General features: G+C 48.0%; 1 long non-coding RNA gene across 1 annotated transcript; it reads right to left on the bottom strand.

Annotated features, from left to right (window-relative positions):
• Positions 1–10,742: 10,742 nt before the first annotated feature.
• On the bottom strand, positions 10,743–17,072 carry LOC134480655 (uncharacterized). The gene is made up of 3 exons (XR_010055306.1): positions 16,757–17,072; positions 12,357–12,458; positions 10,743–10,877 (listed from the first exon to the last, which is right to left on the bottom strand). It is a non-coding gene; the product is annotated as an uncharacterized LOC134480655 (long non-coding RNA).
• Between the last annotated feature and the right edge of the window lie 315 nt (positions 17,073–17,387).

A 17,387-nucleotide genomic window follows, 5' to 3' on the forward strand; every position in this document is an offset into this window, starting at 1 on the left:
ATGGAAGCTCTGGGATCCACCCTATCACTTATGGACGGAGCCTACTGTATTAGCTTCTCTAGAGGTACAGAACTGATAGGTTCAATCTATAATACACACACACACACACACACACACACACACACAGAGGTTTTGTTAGAATGGCTTCTGGGTTACAGTCCTACTATTCCAACAATGGCTATTTCCCAAAGGAAAGTCCAAGAACTCAATAGTTGTTCCGACCACAAGGCTGGGTGTCTCAGCTGCTCGTCAATATATACCAGAATCCCAAAGAAGTAGGCTCTAATACTGGTGAAGGCATGGACTTGACAGCCAGGCCTTTCTTCTATGTCCTCTTATAGGATGCCATCCAAAAGCATGGTACCAACTCAAGGTGGATCCTCCCACCTCAAATATACAGATTTAGGGTAGGTCTTCCTCTTCAAATACTTCAAGTGAGAGAAACCCCTCACAGCCTCTTGGTGTTTAGTTAATTCCAGGTGTAGTCAAGTTGACAAGCAAGAACAGCCATCGCATCTACACATTCCTTTTTCTACCTCAGTTTTCTAATCTATGAAATGGGAGTGATGATACTTGCCTCCTGGGATGGTTGTCAAGAATAAAGGGATGAAGAAGTGGTTTAAAGAAGTCTTGTATATGCTCCTTAAATGTCAGGCATTACTTGTGTTGGCTTTTTGGGTTGAAATATAAAATTCAAAATACTCCAAAATCTTAAGTGTTTTTTTGAGTACTATCATGATGTAACAAATGAAAGACCCCATACCTGACCTCTCATGATGAAGTGCATGCAAACTTAGTTTTATACATAAAGATAGATTTACATGCTTGTGTAAAATTATCCAAAGGCTATGTCTTTTTCTTTTCCTTTTTTTTTTTGTTTTTGATAAAATATTCTGACAAATATCAACTTAAGGGAGAAAGTTTTACCTTTCCAGTTTAAGGTACAGTCCATCATGGTGGGGAAGGTAAGGCAGGAGCAGCTTGAGCTACTACTGGTCATGTGGCATCTACAACCAAGAAGCAGAGAGTAACAAATGCATGCAGCTGCTCAGCTCCCTTCCTCTACTTACAGGATCCTAGGGTATGGTGTCGCCCATAGTGGGCAGCTCCTCCCACTTCAATGAATGCAATCAAGATGACTGCCCGGGCATAGTCTGGGGCCTGTCTTACAGAAAACTTAGGCTCTGTGAAGTTGGTGATTAACACTACCTCCCACAGGCTGTGTGCACCAAGTGTACAGGAACAAATATATGTAAACTTTAATCTTTGGATTCGGTCCCACCCCCAAGCTACCTCAGCAGCATATGAAAATAACAAACCTGAAACAGTGGTGTGGTCGTTCAGAATGTGTAGGCTTGTTCAAAGGGTTTAGAGAGAAGCACAGAAGTGTGTGAGGAATTCATAGAGACTCAATGGGCAACAGCAGTCACCTTCTGCCTTCTGCCAGCATTACCACCACCATCACCACCGTCACTGCAGCTGTAAGAGCTGCTCACAGGAAACAGATGCAAACACACTGGGGCCACATTTTATTCAGAAAGGAGACATCTGGACCCAGGAGTAGGGTCCTCTGCCAAGTTCAACACTAGATCTGTTCTTTACCATGTTAGGAGGTTACTGTCTGCTCAAGGTCATGTGAAGAGTCCCCCAGCCTTCTCCAGCATCTGTCTCTGACTTATCTAATAAGCCATCTTTTCTGTTTCAGCCTTGACATTAGCCCCGGTGAGTGTTGCTTAAGCTGCTGTCCTTTGGACTTCCAATCCTCTTTTGAAACATCAGCTGTTCAAAGTCATAGATGATGGCTGTAAACCATATGTTCTAGACCTTGGCTTATTATTTTTCTTTGGCTTGTCTCACACCGAAACTTAAAATACATTTCTTCAAAAGGGAAAGTTACTCACCACTATGAAGAGAAAGCTGGTACCACCTACTGTAGATGGAAGCTTCCCATAAAAAGAAATTGCGTGACATTAAAACAATGTTATTACGTTTTGGAGAACTAGGGCTGCCCATCAAAGACTCTGGGCTTAGGGCCTGGACCTGTTTGATTTCCATTTAAGAGAGAAATTTGGAGAGGTGCTGCGGTTTTCAAAAATGTTAAAAATGCGTCAGAACCGAAAGGAAAAAAAAAATTTCCTCTTGATGAATGAGAATTGAAAGAAAATATAAACAAGAAAAGGCTGTCAAGATTACCACAAGATCCATAGGTTTTTTTTTTTTACCTCATTGTCTTCTTTCTTTCTAGAAACTTCTCCTTTTTCTCCAATCTAGTTCTTTAGTGAGAAGAACCTGAGAGAAGGTTGCTAACCCCTGCTCACTTTTTATATCATCTCTGGAAGCCCCGTACCCTGCTTTGAAGTGGGAGGACTCAGTTAAGAAGCATTCTTCCTGAATGACTACGGGCTTTCATCTGAAGACACATTCTTTACAGCCTAGGTCCCTTGGGCTGCTATTGCAGAGCCCTGCAAGGGGGTGAGTGCTTGTTTGAACAACAGGAGTTGCTCTCCCAAAGCTCAGGAGCTGAAGGCCACCAAAAGGGCAGGTTTGCTGTCAACAGGACTCACTTCTGCTGTTCAGACACACCCTTTCTGCCTTTTCTTTTCAAATTTTTTGAGACAGGCTCTCACCATATAGCTTTAGCTGGCTTCTAACTCCCCACATAAATCAGGCTGGCCTTGAAGTCTGCTTGCCTCTGTCTCCCAAGTATTAGGATTCAAAGTATATGTATGCCACCAGGCCTGTGTCCGTAGATGCCTTTCTTCAGCAAGGTCCTCACGAGGGGCAAAGCTTTGGGAAGTACGCTGGGTCTCTTTCATAGAGACATCAATCCCATTCCTGAGGCTCCACAGATTTCTCTTCCTTTCCTGATAACATCCCCTAGGAGTTGGGCTCCAGTGCAATGACTTAGGGTGAAGGAGACATTCGGCGTAAATGTTCTCCTCTCTGCTTATGAAGTTCTCTTGTTTTACTTTCCCAATGCAGTGGATGGAACCAGAGCCTTGCAAGGGCTGGACAGACACTACTATGAACCTACATTCTCAGCCCTTGGTTTGTTTGTGTTGGAGACAGCCTAGCCCTGATCTCACTGTGTATTGAGGCTACCCCTGATCTGACTATGGAGCACACATTGGCCTTGAACTTACTCTGTAGTCCAGGCTGACCTTGAACTCACTAACCTCTTGCTTCTACTTCCTGAGTTACAGGAATACGCCACCACACCTTGCTGAGAGCAAGGGATAACACACCCAAAGAACAGCTCCCAAGGGATGGGCCGAGTCGCTGATCCACACGAGTCCTGAAGAGGTGGGATTCATCACGAGGCCGCAGAGAAATGCACATTTCTTTTCTGGAGGTGGCTTTTCTGCTTGCTGAACATAGCAGATGGCTGTGCTTGAGATGGGAAAGGAAATTGCTAACCCTGTCCTCTGGCATAGAATCGAGGAAGAAAGAATTGACTAGCTCACTAGGCTGGGCTCTGTTCCCCTCTTCTGCGGCCTCAGCAGGTTTCCCCTACAGATGCTCTGCCAACGGAGAGTCTTCGAGGAGCACCACCCCCGATTCCCTTGTCCTAAATCGTTAGGGCTCTGCCTCACCTATGCACCGGACCCAAATTTCTCAGCTGCCTTCCCTGAGGCCCAGCAGTCTGTTCTGAGCAGCAGACCTACAACATGTGGGCTGTAGAATTTCTTCCCTTGATTTCTCTCCTTCTGCTCCATGGGCTACCTGGCACATAGTAGGTGTAAAGACATGCTCTCAGTTTTTTTAATGCATACATACATGCAGACATACATTTATTTCTAGACTGGCCAAAATAAACAGTGCTTGAGTCTTCCCTATAGGACACACACATTAACAAAGCCGCACTGTCCTGATTGGTCTGTGATTTTTTCCCCGGCTTCAGCCTTAACAAAGTGGCACCGTTGGGTGGCACATCATGGGAGACAAATGACTCCATGAGCAAGCGAGCAGCCTGCCCTCTGGATTAGTGGGCTCTGCATCCACTGACCTGACCAACATCTGACCAAAAACGTTCAACAGAAACTGCACTTGTGCTAAGAATGCAGACTCTTCTCTTCCTGACATTGCTCCCTAAAACCACAGTGGGTTATCTCCACTGGATGCGGGCGATGTGCACAGGTTGCTCAGGAGTGCTATTACATGTACATGCTTGGAGCATCCTGGAGGAGGGAAGCCTTACTCTGAATAAGGGCAAGACCACTCTACAGGCAGGGTACAGGACTCAATAAAAAGAGATCAATGGAGGAAGCCAAGTGAGTGCCAGCATCTATCTCTTCCTATGTCCTAATCTGCCCAATGTCAGTGAACTCCCAATGCCACCATGATAGACTTCATCCTCTGAGCCAGGAGCCACAATAAACTTCGCCTCTGAAGTGCTGTTCTGTCGGGCACTTCCTCTCAGCCATGAGAGTGTAACTGATACAGCTATTCTAACTATAGTGCACCCGGATGAGAAGCCATCACAGGGAGCGGCGCCTTGATGAGGAGGGACAGAGCTTGTCCATCACAAAATGATGAGCACAGTGAAGCCAACAGCCTCTTGTCCCCCAACCAGGTATCACTGCTTGTATTTTAACTGGCACCTCAAGCACCAGAAGCCCTCTCTGATGGGTTATTAGACTTTTATTAGAAGCAAAAGCTGAAAAACCAGGTCTTGACACAGAGAAACGCTGTTTCTTAGGAAGTTGGAGGTGGTTAAGATCAAGGCCAGGAGCAAAGAGCTTGCTTCATTCTGTTTTCTCTATAAATGTTGGCTGCAGCCACTCAGTGCACTTGGGTTTCTCTGCCCAAATTTCTGTGTAGGTTTCGTTGAAGATTTTAAAAACACGGTCTCATAGCCCATGCTAGTCTCAACCCTAAAATGTATCAGCCCTGAGCACCTGCCTTCCTGGGTGCTGGAATGACAGGTGTATGGTCCCACACCAGCCCCTTAGCGAGGCACTGTCATCAGAAATCCCAAGTCTTCTTGTAGATTGGCTCAGTTCTCAGACCTCTTCAGAGACGTGTTTTTGTTCAGTGGACCATGGAACGCAGAAACACACAACGGGATAGCATGAGGAGACTAAGCCACTGTAGGGCGCTCAGCCACAAATAGGGTATCTGTGCCACATCCTTTTCCTGCGGCTTGGGGAGCATCTCAAAAAAAGGGATGGAAAGATTTTAAGAGGCAGAGGTCAGGGAGCAGCACAGAGAACACTGGCTTCCGGATACGACAGGATCACTGGGCTCATGGCAGCCATGGCTCCCTGCAGGAGCGCTGAACAGGATCAAGCCACTCAACTCAAGCACGACGTGGGAGGGGTTCAGGAGACCCATGCTTGAGGGGCTGCTGGAGGAGCCGAGAGTCAGTTCCTCTTCCTCTTAAGGTTGTAGCTCCTGGGAGGTTGACTGTGCTCCAGTAGATGGCCTCCTGCATGGAGTAGACAAGTGACACAAATTGGAGTTGATGGGTTATTGAATTAAGAAAAAAAGGATACGAAGTTTGGGGATAGAGAGGGAGCAGGACTGAGAGGAGTTAAGGGGGAAAGATGGAGTAAATATGACCAATGTGCACTGTGTGGCATGCTCAAAGACTAAAGAAATGAGGAGGAGGAAGAAGAGGAGGAGGAGGAAGAGGAAGAGGAGGAGGAAGAGGAAGAGGAGGAGGAGAGGAAGGGAGGGGAAGGGAGAGTGGAGAGGGAAAGGGAGGGACAGAGGGATGGAGCAAGAGGGTAGAGATGGAGGAAGGAAAGAAGGGAGGAAGAAAAAAGGAAGGGGGAGGGGAGGGGGAGGGAGGAAGAAGAAGAAGGGAGGGAGGGAGAAGAGAGGGAGGGGAAGGAAGAGGAAGAGAGAGATCCCAAGACCAGCACCAGGATGACAGGTAGGTGCTTAGCCTGAGCAACAGAGGGAAAGATGCTGAGCTGGAAGCCTCAGTTACCTCCTACTTCCTCTTCCTCTGAAAAGCAGTTCAGGACCTTCTCCATAGCTCCCCCGGGGTCCCAGCCTTCAGAGTGCCTCTCCACTAGCCTTGTGTCTATAGTACTCCACTACCACAGAGAGCCCCATCCAGGTAGCTGTCTTCCTGGGCATGTGTTGGATCTTCCAGACCGAAGTCCTTCCTGCTCTTTTCTCCTGAGCTGCCTCTTAGCCACCCGACTGTACCTTCTAGGTGCAGGGCTATGGATTGATGTCTATATGCAGGTGAGGGCAGGCACAAGATAAGACAAGGCCTGTGATTGGGCAGTGAAAAAGTAAGGCGGAGACAGAGTTTTTGGAGAGGCCAGAGATATAGGGGAAAGAGGAAGAACCAAGGTGGAGGCAGAGAAGGACGACTGAGACCTGTGTGGCTTTAAGTGGCCACAGGTAGCTATGGATATTTCATAAGGGATGGAATTTTATAGGACAATTTGTCTTATCTAGGTGGGCGGTTTGAATCTATATCAATTGGTTGTGAGTTTATTGTGTGGATGTTTTGTGGGGTGAGATTTTACTGATACAGATCTGATTGATAAATTATAAGCTTATTGAGTTTTGATTTTACCAGGTTGCTGGGAATGTGAACAGAATCTGAAGCAAGAGAGCTGAGAGGCAGGCGGTCTTTGTATGGGACTGGAGTAGCAACGACCCACCTTGGGAACTAGATGGGGAGCCGCTGTGGGGCTAGCCGTGGAGGCCGAGGGACTGCCAGAGACAGAGAGTAACAGAAGATAGCGTGGCCTGGTGCCTGGTGCCTCACACTTCCTATTTATTATTTATCGCAACATGGGGCCTGCTCTCCTAGTGAGAAGCCGCTGGCTTTCCCCTCCGGGAGAACACCTGAGCATGTGAGGAGACGGCTATGTGTGGCTATCACGATAGAGCAGGGAGTGTTACTGTTCTCAAGGGAAACACTGCTAAACGTCAGTCATGTACAGAACAGCCCTCTGTCCGACCTTAAATGTCCACAGTGCTGAGCTGAGAGCCCCTAGTCCCAGCTCAGATTCCCTATCTTCCCCTAGGAGGCCTTCCTCAATCATCCACTCAGTATCTCCCTCATACCCCTGCTGCCTTTCCTCTGGGTGACAACATTGGTAGCTGCTTTGGAACCTCTGCCTGGTCTAGAAGAGGGACCTATGACATGGGCTTCACTCACGGTCAGCTTCCCTGGCACACAGTGTGTGACAGAGTCAACAGGTGCTGCCCAGCTAGTGTTGATTAGGGAGTGGCTAAGCTCCTCAGAGGCAGAGGATCACAGAGCCTTCGTGGTCTGGCCATGTTTATGTGAGGCAGACTCAGCCTCTGTGGATGGTTGGCAAATGTCATAAGCTTCTGCACCTCTACAGTGAGGCTACTGAGACTGGTCCTTTCATCAGAAGCTGTAGTGCAGAGCAAATAATCCGTTGGCTTGAGAAAATGCCTGACTCTGAGGAGCCTCAGCAAAGGTCATGTGTGTCTTCAGCGTCACTGTCAAGATCTGCTGGGGCGGGCAGTGGGGATGAGTGAAGGGGCTCTGGGCTACCACAAGGAGATTAGGGATGCATGCAGTTTGCAAGGCCAAAGCCGTCTGCATTGGATTCGGCCAGCCCTTGGTTCAGCCATGATGTGAATGGGACGAAGCCTTTCCCAATCCCATCAGAGAGCACGGAGTGAGGGTGGCAGATGGCACTGTCCTTGAATTACAAATGCAGGGGAGGAAACTGAAGTGCTCCTCCGTTACAACAGATATGGGCTGTGAGAGGGAAGGGGCAGGGCGTGGCCACAGAGGAAGTATGTATCCTTTTAGCTGAGGGTAGCTGAAGACCTAGAGTAGTATTCTTTTATAGCGATAAGTAACTTAGAGGGGCTCTCCATCTCATATAGAGAGAAAGTGAGCCCAGGTTTGGGCAAGCATTTTCTGTTTTACAATCTGAGGCCTTGATTCTTTGAATAGTAGTATTTCTTCCCTGACCCAGGTCAAGGCTAATGACAAACCCTGTCCTGCGACATCCTGGCTACCGGCACCTCTGGTCTTCACACCTCTGGTCTTCAGAAGACACCTGCAAACAGATGCCTTTATCTAGAACGAACTTGGGGTTGGGCATAGAACTTCCAGGCACTTCCCTGAACCAGCCTGCCTGTGAGACACTGAGGTAGACTGGGACACTGTCTAACAACAGGCTGGCCAGAAACCACACAATCTCTTACACTCAGCAAGCCTAACTTTCCTTCACTATAAAACTTAAGAGTGTCTGCCTCCCAGTTATGCATCTACACAGACATACACTGGTATAGCTTCTCATCCTGGCCACGATACATAATAAATGGTTAAAGAAATCTTAGTATTGTGGCCAGAATGGCTTTAACACCAACCTGCCCTCTGGACTTTGAAGCCCTAAGGACAGTTCCAGTAGTGGATTTGTCCTTTGTTCTCGGCACCTGTCACCTGCTAGGGCCTCGGTAAATGGCGCTGGCTTGTGGCTGGAGACGGAACCCTTAGGGACACCCACTTCTCGGTAGCACCATGTTACGCCATGGAATGCTACCCATAACGGATGTGACTCTTGGTCAGTAGTTTGGACTATAATCCTGAATGGATAAAGCAGCCCTCATGTCTAATAGTGAAGTGGCCCCAGGATGTTTTCCCAGCCTCTCTGTGCAGTAAGAAGCCCACTCACACCATAGGCAATTTGCATTTAAATTGGTTTTTGCTCATTACAGAACTCTTGTAGGTCAGCTGGAGTTCTCGTTCTCCAGAGGCGGTGGTTTGGTCTCTCCGTTTCTGCCTCCCTCTCTCCCTAACATCCGGATGGAGTCACAGAAGCTCATCGTGGAGACTAGATAGCATTAGGGTGTTTCTCAAATCTCACGTACACTCAAGTAAGCGAGGAGGAAGAGAGCAGAGGATCCTGAATTTAAGAACTCCAGTCCCATTTATTTCAACACTGTTCACAAAGTATGCTGAGTGCCGGGCACATCGGCTGCCCTCCAGGGGCTCCCTGTCTAGTAAAGGAGAGAAAATGAAGGCTTGAAACCAAAAGCATCACCTTTTGTGCAAAGGACTACTTATTAAATGTCAGAATGTATTCCAGCCAGGCCATGGGGCTTTCAGGAAAGTGTTCATCATGAGTGACAGTAGCATTCATGTGTGTGTGTGTGTGCACACATGTTCGTATGTGCACGAGCACACACATGCACATGTACTAACATCTCATCTAAGACACTCCTAAGTATCTTCTAAGACAGAGCTCCTTTAAGTCTCTACTTACAACCCTTCCGTGCCCAAGAAATTGTCACACAATGTGAACACAGAGGGAAACAATGGAGATCCACAAAGCAAATATTTCCTGAGAACAAGTCAAACGGAAATGTATTTAAAGTGATTCTTACATACGCATAATTTTTGTACTTATTAAAGACAAAATTAAACTTTCGTGTAAGATGAGTGAGGTGAACTAGTTTATCGGTGCATAAAAGATTGAATCTTGGGTGAATAGATGTGGAAGGACAGACAGTTAATTGATAATTTTATTTTATGACTGTTGGTGCAGAGAATGGCTCTTTGCATAGATAGGAAGCACAAAATGGCAAGAACGTGTTCAGGAACATGTTAAAAAATGTTGGGAATTCTGTCCTCCTCTTAAGCTAAAATAGATTCAACACGTTTGTTTGTTTGTTTGTTTGTTTGTTTGTTTGTTTGTTTTTATAAACTCGGGTCCGTTAACCCAAATAGAAATTTTTAAAAAATCAATCAAGCACACAATCCAGTCCAAAGATGAGCTAGCACGAACAAAAATAAACAAAGGCTTTGTTCTCCATAATGAAACTGTTGTGTTTCCATCAGAGCAGACAATTTTGTGTGTACAGTGAAAACATCAAAATTCATAGCATTTGATAGTCCGAGCCCACGTGTTTAGGTCAGTGTTTTGCAGCTCTTGGCTGCATGAGACATGCGCAGTGCAGAGTGCATAAGCTGTTAGGCATGCGCAGTGCAGAGAGTACAGCTCTGAATTCAATTCCAGGGCTGCAGAGCGGCTGAGCTGAATGTGAGTACCAGTTCTAAGGGACTTCTTGAGACAACATCCTAACATATATGTACCACACACAACGCATATGCACTTTCATGTAACACTACATACGAATGTATCAGCTAGAGTTCAGCTTGAATGATACTTTCCTGAAATGCTGAGGACAATAGTGTTTCCGATTTTGGTTTACTGGAATGGACGGATAAACAAACACATACCCCTCACGCGTGCTCTGCGCATGCGCATGCGCGCGCGCGCGCGCGCACACACACACACACACACACGCACGCACGCACGCACGCATACACACACGCACATGCACATGCGCACAAATACACAACCTAGGAATGGGTCCAAAGTCTTAACAACCGGATTCATTTCTTTTATACTATATACCTGTAGCCCGTAGGTTATTTTACACAATGTTTTAACCAACTTCGTGCATGGAACCCAGTTTCAGGACGTGGGATTCTCCACGGGAGGTTTTCACTTTGGAACACTTTCAAGTTTGGATATTCGGATTAGCTACACCCACGCTGTAGTCATCGTTCACGCCTTGCTCCTCATGACAAGCTTTGAGGGTAGTTCAGTCATTGCCCACTGTTTGATAGATGAGGAATCCTCGGCATATCTCTCTCAGATCTCTCCCAGATCACTTGCCCAAGGTCACTGACGATGAGGAGCATAGTCCCTGCAGCATCGATGGTACACTGCTGAACATGGCTGCCTACCAGGATCGAAGCCAGACTTCAAGCCACATCTGAACCTGACTCCAGAGCCTGTGCCTTTAATCCTATACTACACCACACCTGGTAAGGAGCAAGACACTCCCACACCTCCTCACTCTTCCCAGATGTAGCCGAGATGATCTGTGACAGCATTGGCTGTAGGTCAGTTCTGTAAATGACAAAAGGGAATAGCCACGTCTGTGTGGAGAATTGCATGGTACTTCAGAAGAGGCCCGTGTAGGGAGTTGAAGGGTGAGGGGGAGTCTGAAGGATGGATGGGAAGGGAAGAATGGTTTATTAAGGAAGAGCATCAGTCCCTCAAAGGTGACCAAGCATGGATGGCTTTGTTCTAGCGACCCTCCAGTTGTACGAGTGAGGCAGCTGAGCAGGTGAGGGAGACACAGAGATGTTTGAACAGGTGAGGGGCATGATCTATAGGTCACACTAGTTCCACTGGAGACGAGGAGACAGCATGATCAGTAGATACAATCAGCTACTATACTAGGCCCCATTGATTTATATAGCAGAAGGGTAAAGTGATTTTGCCTCATACCCACCAGTGTGCACCATGGAGTTTTATCCACTCAGAGGGAGTGGCTTTGTGAGGCTCCCCTGTGGTCAGATACAAGCAGGCATTGGGTTATGGTAATGGCATTTGGGGGGTCACATGTGTGAAATACAATGGGACACAGTAATCTGGTCTGGATAAGTAAGCTACTAGTGTCAGGACTGAGGGACAGCCAGGGGACAGAGACGAGGCTCAGGTTTCAGGCAGGCCAGCCAAATTAGATATTGACTCTTTCACCCAACACCAGGGAATAGAAAACTTCTCTTTAAAGGGACAGAAAGAAAACATTGTAGGCCTTTCCGGCCCTACGGTTTCTTTGCTCATGCAGCCACAGACAACACCTAAATGTTGCATGTCCTTTAATAAGATGGGTCGTGGGCCAGAGTTAGCCCCAGGGTGGGATGAAGATCCCTGAGCTATGAGGAACCCACTGAGTGTGCCAGGTAGGAATCCCCCAGTGCACACCTTGCCGGGCAGAGTTAGGTCATGCATCTCTTCAGGAAGGATCCCAGGTTCCATTTGAAATGCAGGCTGGTTCCATGTCCAGCCCCAGGACTGCTTGGGCAGGCTACTGATCATGTATCGGGAATTTGGTCCTCTGTGTGGTGATGTTGGGAAGTGGTGGGACCTTTAGGAGGTGGGGTCATTGGTCATAGGTCATTGGGTATACCCTTAGAAAGAAGGGATTAAGGTAGATCTCGAGAGGCTTGGAGTTAGTTCTTGATAGAAGACTTGTTACAAAGAAACCTTGTTCGAGCTTCCTGCTGCAATGTTCTGTGGACTGTCACTGCCACATAGCTTCCCTGCCACATGGTGCCAGGAACTCACTGAGCCGATGTTATGCTCTGTGTGTGTGTGTGTGTGTGTGTGTGTGTGTGTGTGTGTGTGTGCGCGCACATGCACATGCTCAGAGGACAACCTCGGATGTGGGTCCTCACCTCCACCCGTCTGAGATGCTGTTAACTGCTTTGTGTCAAGCTAGCTGGCCTACACAGTTCTGTCCATTCAGTGGTCTCCACCCCACAATAGAGGCACACTGGGATAGCAGACACCGTGCTAGCATGTCATGTCCTTTCTTACCTGGGTTCTGGTGTTCAAAACTCAGAGTGTCAGTCCTGTGCAGTGTACTGGCTTGTTTTATGTCAATTTGACACAGGCTAGAGTCTTCTGAGAAAAGGGAACCTGGATTGAGAAAAAGGTTCCGAAAGATCAGGCTTGCAGGCATTTCTACAGAGCATTTTTTTTTCTTTTTCTTTTTTCTTTTTTTTTTTTTTGGAGCTGGGGACCGAACCCAGGGCTCTACCACCGAGCTAAATCCCCAACCCCTACAGAGCATTTTCTTAATTAGTGGGTGGGGCCACCCCAGGGCTGGTAGTCCTGGGTTCTACAAGACAGCAGGCTGAGCAAGTCATGGGAAACAAACCAGTAAGCAGCACCCCTCCATGGCTTCTGCATCAGCTCTGCCTCCCAGTTCCAGCCCCGTTTGCATTCCTGTCTTGACTTTCCTCAGTGATGAACAGTAAATGTGGAAGCATGAGGTAAATTAGCCCTTCCCTCTCCAACCTGCTTCTTGGCCATGTCTTGTTACAGCAATAGAAACCCTGAGTAAGACCCACATCAAAGCAGTGTATCCACTTAGCCATTTTCCTCAGCCTTAGGCCATACTCGCAAACCCTCCATGTTGTAAGCTCCAGTCACCTCTTTGCTCTATACATACCTACTCTCAGGTGTTTCTCTATAAGCATGAAAATGAACTAAAAATATCTCATCCAGATGCCCTGGCCCTGATACAGCTGGAGTGGACCCCCTTTCCTGGCACTACTGTTGGTTATAAATGCTGCACAAAGCCTAACACCAGGTAAGTGTTCTCATTTAATTCCACAGAGACCCAGTGAGGGAAGCAGGTGCCATGGTGTCTCCTCACTGCCCAAGGAGTCTCAGCTCGTCACTGTCTTACCCAAGTCATCTGGCTAATGAGCCTCAGAAGTCCAATCTCAAAAACTGGGCCTTGGCCACCAAACCAAGCTCGTGTTAGCCTAAAACCCAGACTGGGGTTGGCAATTTATGCCAGGTCATGGCGCCGAAGTAGAAAACAAGCAAGCGTAAGGCAGACGGGCCCGTCCAGTCTCAACCAAATTTAACAGCAGGAGGGCGTCGCAGCTCTCAGAAATTCTGCTACACAGAGTCATGTCAGACAAAGTGAACGTGCTCATCCACGAAGGAGAGGCCATCAAAGGGTAGGACAAGAAATGTGAGGAGACAAATGTTCTCTGTTTCCTCTGCTCAGGTCAAACAAGGACTTGTGGAAGCCTCATCCCGTCCCTCTCCTTCTGCAGAGTGTCAAAGTCCAGAAACTCAAATGCCCTGTGTGTTGGTTAAGTCCCTCATTATTGTGACAAAATATAGGTCAAAAGCAAGGTAAGGAAGGGTTTATGCTGACTTGCAGGTTGAGGGTATAGACAGCATGAGAGCAAGAAAATGGCAACAGAAACAAACAACTGCCCACACTGTGTCTGTGGCCTGACACCTAAGACATGGGCTGATAATCAGTGTGGGATCTCCCTTTTATTCAGTCAAGGAACCCTATCCACCTTTGAGGTCAATCCCCCCCCTGCTCAGTTAAAGCTTTCTGGAAACATCCTCACAGAGACATGCAGAGATGCGTTTCCATGGAAATCATGGATCTCATCAAGTTGTCATGAAGATCAGCTGTCATACCATGAAAGTCATGCTTGGTGAAGGGCGTTCAGGGCACACTGGGAGTGTGAGGCAGGGGTACCTGACTTGGCCTGGCTTCAGGGAGCTATGATAGTCTGGGGGACATGACCAAAAGTGTTTCATGCAGAGAAACCAGTAACTTCAAAGACATGAGGGACTGGAGGAGGAAAGTTCACTTAGAAACATTCAGCTGGTGGTGTCAGGACAGGTACTGGGTGAAGGTGCCACCAGCCAGACAGCCTGGGCCACTCTGAGATGGAGGTCACCCATTCTTAGCTCTTCTATGCAAGGAGAACAGCCTTTGAGTTCTCAGTGAGACAAAGTGCTTGCCAAGAACGCGGTAATGCCAAGAACACTCTGCCGATGCTGCATTTTGAAGTAGCAAAACCAAAAGATAGCACAATTATTTTACCCTGCTAACCATCCATCTTATCTGGTCTGCACCATTCACCCTACACTGCATTGCCAAGGACCAGCCTTGGCCTGGAGAGGGGCTCTAAGGAAGGGGTGTTTGGGAGAAGCAGAAAGAACGACTGGAAGTCAGTCTTGGGGTACAAGCCAACAGCCTTGTGTTCTGCTTGAGACAGCTCTCCAGAGATCTCCAGATAGCTTGGTTCTTACAGACCAAAGCCCAGTCTTTTATTTACATATCAATTCAACCATCCACCCCAGGTTTCCTCTTGATTATCCCAAAAATCAGCATCTTTTTACCTTAGCCCCTTGATTCTTAGAAAAGGACAGCAAGTACATTTTTTTAGACATGGCAATGAATTTAGAAATCTGTCTGCCTTTGTAAGAATAGACAATAAGCTAGCTGGGTGGGATCCAGCTCTGAGATCACTATTGCTTCCATGCCTGCGCCTAAACTCCCTCTGTCCCAGGCTGACCTTAAACTCAGAAATCTGCCTGCCTTTGTAAGCACAAACAATAAACTTAGCTGGGTGGTATCTTGCCCTGTGATCACCACTCCCTAAATCTCTTTATCTCCTTCCTTAAGATCTTTCTGACAAGCTGGCTCTCAAAGTGCAGAACTGCCTTTGTTCTTTCAGGTCCACGAAGCCCCTCATATAATTCATACTGCATCCTTGTATTTTGTATAGTTGAGAAACTACGTATTCTTAAAATCATGTTTTCAGAGTTCTTTCTCACAGCCTTAAGGGCTGTCCTGAAGGTAACAGTGTTTACCATTTTTCTTGCTGAGAAACGTAGACATACCCTTGACTCCTGGACTCATGCTGTTTCTAATGATTATGGAATCATTAACCTTAGCAGGGAGCATATTTCCTGAAGGAGGAACATGAAGCAATATTATATATTATTATACAAACAAGTCCTATTTCCAGCAAGGCCCACGTCCTTCTGGTTCTGTTCCAGGGGCAGGAAACCATATCACACTGTCCTTTCCTAGGCTGTGCAGGACTCGGCACTGCATCATCCATCCTGCACTATCCCTCCATTCTGTACTGCATCATTCATCCATCCTTCACTGCACCAACCTTCCTGCACTGCACCACCCATCCTGCACTGCACCACCCATCCTGCACTGCACCACCCATCCTGCACTGCACCATCCTGCCTGCACTGCACCATCCTGCCTGCACTGCACCATCCTTCCTGCACTGCACCATCCTTCCTGCACTGCACCATCCTTCCTGCACTGCACCATCCTTCCTGCACTGCACCATTCTTCCTGCACTGCACCACCCATCCTGCACTGCACCACCCATCCTGCACTGCACCACCCATCCTGCACTGCACCACCCTTCCTGCACTGCACCATCCTTCCTGCACTGCACCATCCTTCCTGCACTGCACCATCCTTCCTGCACTGCACCACCCATCCTGCACTGCACCATCCTTCCTGCACTGCACCATCCTTCCTGCACTGCACCATCCTTCCTGCACTGCACCATCCTTCCTGCACTGCACCATTCTTCCTGCACTGCACCACCCATCCTGCACTGCACCACCCATCCTGCACTGCACCACCCATCCTGCACTGCACCACCCTTCCTGCACTGCACCACCCTTCCTGCACTGCACCATCCTTCCTGCACTGCACCACCCTTCCTGCACTGCACCACCCTTCCTGCACTGCACCACCCTTCCTGCACTGCACCATCCTTCCTGCACTGCACCACCCTTCCTGCACTGCACCATCCTTCCTGCACTGCACCACCCATCCTGCACTGCACCACCCATCCTGCACTGCACCACCCATCCTGCACTGCACCACCCATCCTGCACTGCACCACCCTTCCTGCACTGCACCATCCTTCCTGCACTGTACCACCCTTCCTGCACTGCACCACCCTTCCTGCACTGCACCACCCTTCCTGCACTGCACCATCCTTCCTGCACTGCACCATCCTTCCTGCACTGCACCACCCATCCTGCACTGCACCACCCATCCTGCACTGCACCATCCTTCCTGCACTGCACCACCCTTCCTGCACTGCACCATCCTTTCTGCACTGCACCATCCTTCCTGCACTGCACCATCCTTCCTGCACTGCACCACCCATCCTGCACTGCACCACCCATCCTGCACTGCACCACCCATCCTGCACTGCACCACCCATCCTGCACTGCACCATCCATCTTGACCACACTGCATCCATTCATCTACCCATCCATCTATACACACACACACACACACACACACACACACACACACACACATTCATGCATCCATTATCCATCCATCCGTTGATCACACCTGCCTGTCTGCCTGCACAGGCATAATTTAAGTGTGCTTGTACCTGTAGGAAGTTTTAAAGGGGACAGCATCACCCCTGTTGTATATCATAAACATTCCCGGTTCCCATTCTGGAACCTCACGCTGGCCAGTGATCCACTTAACACGTGTGTGTCCTGTGTTGCTTATCCCAGGGGAATCTGAAGCTCAGATGGTTCAGACGTTGACTCAAGACCATGTCTCGAGGAAAAAAAAAAGAGCTAAATGTCATCTGTTAAACATCTCGCCAGGGGCTTTTCCTTTTGCTCCCTCCTAGCCATGACGTCATATAACTAAGAGACTTCGTAGATTTCTGAGAAATTTCCCCATTATTGTATTTGTACTTTCTTACAGAGTAAGCTCTGATTCATGCCTTCCCCAATTTTACCCAGCTTTTGAAGGAGCAGAAGGACCTTTGAGCCAAGGTCTTATATTGCAAAATCAAAACCCTCTCTCTTTTGTCTGGGGTCCCAAGTCCATGACAAAGGACACAAACAGCACTCACGCTGCACATAAGGGCCTTCAAAAACCAACTTATGCTCTCTTAATCTCGGCATTGGCAGGTATTCATCAAGTAATCAAAATACAAATACCTTGGTGAGCAGAGCGTGCCGGGCACAGCCAGTGACATCACAAGGAACAGATTGTGCCAAGTC

The sequence above is a fragment of the Rattus norvegicus genome, chromosome 10 (assembly GCF_036323735.1).
Source record: "Rattus norvegicus strain BN/NHsdMcwi chromosome 10, GRCr8, whole genome shotgun sequence".
In the NCBI taxonomy this organism is placed as follows: domain Eukaryota; kingdom Metazoa; phylum Chordata; class Mammalia; order Rodentia; family Muridae; genus Rattus; species Rattus norvegicus.